We start from the raw sequence: 5,686 nt of genomic DNA, 5'->3' as shown, positions 1-5,686 counted from the left end.
TGAGCCGAAGGCAGTCGCTTAACCAACTGAGCCACCCAGGCGCCCCAAGCATCCGATTCTTGATTTCAGCTCAGGTCATGATCTCAGGGTTGAGACGGGGCTCGCCTCTGGGCATGAAGCCTTCTTGGGATTCTCGCTCTCCCTCTCCCTCTGCCTTCCCTACCCACCCACCCCCACTCCCACTCCTATGTGCCCTCTCTCAAATAAATAAATAAATAAATAAATAAATAAATAAATAAATGAATGACTATACTGTAGTTTAAATAAACTACTATGCCCTGTCAGATCCAATTCTTAGAATTTTAAGGCCAGGCTTCAGCACTTCACTAAATACGAGTCTAAAGAAACATTAAGGCACCTTAAGGCACCTTAGACACAAGGAGTGCATTCTAGGACTAGGAAGACTTTTTTTAAAAACTTCTGTAATAAAAAATTTATTACCTATGAAATAAAATTTTTTAATCTGAAAATTACAAAGGTGAATTATGACTAATAACCTTAGCAACAAGATAAAACTCTCAAAGCCAGAATCAAAGGATTATATTTAATGTAGATTATAAGGCCTTGAGGATGTCTTGTTTTACGCAATACCAGAATAACAAATGGCACTCAAATAATTTTTTTTTTTTGTCACTTGAAAAAATGGTGGATTATCAGTATAGCATTTGGTAGTGGTTGAGTGAGTAGGGATAGGGATGGGGGTGAGGTCAGCCAACACTACTGACATAAAGATGTGAGCACCAGGACTAATTCCTATGCAGGGTATCAGTCTGTATGCCGATTAAGCAGTACTTGGTTTGAGTTTCCATTAATTAAAATATTACAATTATTTTCTCAGCTTTAAAATGCTATTTTAATTTGTAAATGTTGAATGAATGTCTCTAAACAACCAAGAAGAGAACCCACCAGTTTAAAAAAAAGTTATGTGAAACGATAACTGATCTCTTTATAAATAGTAGCTACCAGAATAAACTAGTAGAACTTAATTCTGAAATGATGCCTCTTAAATTACTTGCACAGGACAGAAAATGGTGTTGCCATTTTAAATTGGTTAACATTTTTTGAAGTTTTAAAAATAACAATGACCATCTCTAAGGCATTAGGCACAACTAAAAAGAACTTAAAATGCTTTTTGCCCCATAAGTCATAACCAGTCTAGAGTATAAGTTTATAATCTTAATGTATAAGATTATACTTCTTAATGTATAAGATCTTAATGTATAAGATCTTAATGTATAAGATCTTACCTCTCTCCTTCCAACCTCACTCCCACTTCCCACCTGAGCCTTATTTTCAAAAACAAGTTTTTTAAATAGCCACTTGAAAAAAGTAAACTTCAAGACAGTATTATGGTATAACTCTATTTTTGAAATGGATATATATAGTACATATTTAATGCACAGGAAAATTTAAAAGTAGAATGGGATGACTTTCATTTTTTACTTTATACATATCTATATGGCTAGAATTATTCAGATGCACTGCCTTTATAATATTTCTTTTAAAAAAAGGACATTTCTCATCAAACCCTCTAAAATGTTGTAGTTACATAAGAACTAATTAAAACAGCAAATGTAAAATATCTGCACTTACTAAGAAAATGTATAAAATAACCTACGATGCTAAAGTGCCCAAATTCCAACCTTAAGAAATAGATATCAGTCCCCACCCACGCTAGGCACTATGTTCACAATTGGCATACAATGAGAAACAAGACAGACACTATCCCAAATGCCTTCATTTCCATTCCATTCCAATGCTTACTATTTCCAAAATATTCAATCTAACCCAACCAAAATCAACATGAAACATTCTCAAAATGATACATCATACCTGTGGCCATTTCAGTAAATTGAAAACTTCTTTAGTAGTTCATTTTCTAGGTTTCTAGAGGAATTACAAGTTTAGTACAATATTATGGACACTTAAGAGGAGAGGCTCTGGAATCAAATCTGGGCTGGAATTCAGGTTGTAGCATTTGCTACACCTATGTGATCCCAGGGAGGCCTTCATTTCCTTATCTATAAAATGGGGGTAGGATAATAATAGCAAATCCTCATAATATTGCTGTGAGGATTACAATTAAATGAGATCCTATATATAAAAAAGCTTAGCGCTATATATAATACCCAGTAAATATAAAATTATTATTGTTGTTATTAAAACAACATAACCCTACAGTACAAGAACAGTTCACAACTTGCCAAACATTTTGTCTTATATCTATGCCACTTTTCCAAGAACAAATATATGTATTTGTGTAAGTTTGTATATTAACACATAAAAATAGTTTTCAATATAAAAGCCCATAATTGAAAGCTTTTATTACCATAACACACCAGTATATTTGATATTTATGTATATTATATATATATACACCCACACACACACACACACACACAAATACATCAGTGCATATTGTCACTATCTACGCTGTAAACATGTTAAGAACTTGTCTGTTGACCATGGGCAGGGGGGTATTCAGATCACCAAATATGATTCTAACTCATATATTTAAACTTTTAAAAATATTAACATTGTTTACACAATATAGACAAATACCTTAAAATTCAGGCATCTATTAGTGATTACAAACTCAATTTATATATACTACTTTTTAGTCTATAAAGTACATTCACCGGTATTATCTCATCCAGTCCTTTTAAGAGCATAGCGAAACCGGCTTTTACCATTATCCCCATCTTACCACTGCAAAAACTAACGCCCAGCAGGCTGAATTTCCCAAGAGCACACCACTAGTGACAGGATTGGTCTTAGGGCTGAGTCCTATGACACCATCACAATTGTTTCATTTCCACTGGCCTGGGACATTTCATTAAAAAAGACAGAAAACTGTGCTAAATACTTTAGGTGTGTCAGAGGACTCTACGGGGATTACACATGGCTGCCCAGTTTCACTCTCCTTATTTCCAACTTTAGTATTTCAAGAATTACACACATGTGTAATTATAAAATGTAGATAAGGAGAATTCATCCAAATCTGATCTTTCCTGCATTGGTCAATAAACACTAGAGAGACTATTTTACCCCTTATACTTAGCCCTTTGTATTTAACTTCTTTGTAACCACTGAACTTATTTCATTTTAATGTTAGGTCTTAAAAAGTCAAGTTAATAGAAGATAAATAAAGCCACTCATAATGTGGCAGCATTATCGGATCAGATCCCACAAATTTTTGACACAGCTAAAGAATCTATTCAATGTCTAATATATAAATATTAACAAATTTCAGTTCATATTTATAAGAAAAAAAAGGTTAGTATTATTATAGTGGTTGGTTTGTTGTGTGAACAAGTACTTAAATAATCACTACTAAAGGCAGAATTCTCTTAAACACAGCAGCCCTCAGCAATATTATTCCAGGAACTTTGCACAAGAGAAAAAGCTGGAACAGATACGGGCCAAAGAGGTAAGAAAGACACTACCTTGATTCTGTATACCCTCAACCTAAGGCACATACATCACAACTTTTGCTTACATTTTTCAATATTCCCAGATGTCCCTTTCCCTTCTCAACAAGCTAAAAGAGACCAGCCATGCAGATAAAAATATCCTACAAGTTCAAGAGCCTAAAAGAAGTTAGAGTGTCCTAAAAGAGAAAAATAATGTAAAGACTTATGATTCTAACTTAAATAAGTACAACCCACGGACCTGAAACTACATTTTCTTTCTGGGGCTGCTCACCGGCCTCTAATTCACCAATCCTGTAACAGTGTGAACTATGGTGATAGATTGGCTCGTGCTTCTAACAACAACAGAATTTTTCCAAGGTAACATACACTGTGACATAAGGAACACTTTTGCAGCATCTTATTTTCATTAATCAACTAGTTTGGGTACTTTACCAGTGCAAACATTATGAACGAAAACATTTTCATTATCTTTTGAACTTTCAAAAGTCAACCAAGGGCTGTGGTACAATGGCAAAGAGTACCGAATAGGCAGAGCTGAACCCTGGTCAAAAGTCTGCGACTGGCTGGTGGCTAACTTCAGGCATATATCACTTAAGGAGAAACTGAGGTGCAAAGACATCTTACGTACAGCAAAAATTCTAAGGAACTGCCACATCATTACCATAGGCCAAAAATCTCAAGGTCTTGTCAGAACAGGCTGGGCTTCTGATCAAATAATCATGTAAAAAGAGGAAAAAATGTGAAGCATGCTATTTATTTAATAACAAGAACCACTACTACTGCTGCTGCTAATTCTACACATTTACTGAGGCTTTATTATGTGGCAGGCACTGTGCTAAGCACTCTCACAGATTTCAACATCTAATCCCTGCAACAACATTCTGATATTCATTAATAAAGTATCAGAACTTAAAAGAAAAGAATAGAAAGAATAGAAATTTAAATTTTACAAAGGAAAATATAAACAAATTATTAAAGAAACCTTCTCGTTTCCTCTATCTTTCAGATTACATCCATATGAGTATTAAATTTACATTGAAATCACATTTATTTTCAGGAATCTGTCTTCCATTAGAAAATACTAAGATTCAAGATGTTGACAATTACTAAAAAATAATTTTTATATAACCTCTAAACTTAAATATGGGCACTGAATAACTGGCCCCATTCAAAGAAAAGAGAACAGCATATGTATCAGGCCCTACAATAATAAGCTCCTAAAGCCCATGTTAGTAATCTGTATGCTGTAATTATAAAGTGATCTATAGCAGCACAGACAAAAAAATTTACAATTGCTAAGCTAAGTTTTAAATATATAAACACAAACATACATACACATGTATCAGTTATTTTACATGTAAATCTTAAAGTAGCTGATAAAAAAAAAAAAAACTAATCCAAGGTAAACTAAAACACTAGGGTGTTTCTGAAAACTCACTTTAAAATATCAGCACCATGATAATCATAATATTAGCAATCAAATTGTACTTAGCAGAAAGTTCTTAGAGGCTTGGGAAGCTGTTTGTATAAAATGGAGTAGACAAGAGGAAAGGGTTCTCTGTGCTGTTTAAATCAACTACAGGTCCCAGCATGCAATGCTCTAATCCGGAGTGAAGCAAAAACCCGAAATGCATCCTGGGACTTGTAGTAAGTAAACCACTTCACCCTATCACAGTAAGTTTTAAGAAAGTCTGAACTATCTAAGCACAATTTGACTAGATCTTATTATCAGGGCCTAGTGAAATTCAGATCTAACTTGTCTGCTCTCTGCTCTGGCAGTTTCTTTAGCACGTATTGGAAAAAGTAAATACCAATATTTACATCAACATTTTCACATTAGAAAAACCTTAAACAGGCTAAGCATACAAAAGAAATGTTTAAAAAGCAAAAAGATTTTATACAATTTTTAAATTATTTTTAAAAACATCAGTTTTAAAGCCATTTTTTAAAAAGTCTGGTTGATCAGTTTCAAAGTTCTCTATTCCCCTCCCCCAAGAAAGTTTTAATTGTTTTATCAGGTTTTCTCTTAACAGTCTTTCAAGTTATATTCTATAAGTAATTTTTCTCGCAGAAAATTCTCATTCAAAAACATTTCCCATACTCTAATAATGTCCACTAGGAAAAATATTCTTATTGTAAGAGGGACACATAACACACACACACAAAAACAATAATACTTAAGTTTCTCTTTTGTCAAGCCCTTACTCAATACCTGTGCCCTCCTCTCCTAACTCCTCATTTCACACACACAC

The sequence above is a fragment of the Neomonachus schauinslandi genome, chromosome 11 (assembly GCF_002201575.2).
Source record: "Neomonachus schauinslandi chromosome 11, ASM220157v2, whole genome shotgun sequence".
NCBI classification, from domain to species: Eukaryota; Metazoa; Chordata; class Mammalia; order Carnivora; family Phocidae; genus Neomonachus; species Neomonachus schauinslandi.
The sequence above is the reverse complement of the archived record's forward strand: the minus strand, read 5'-3'. Positions refer to the sequence as shown.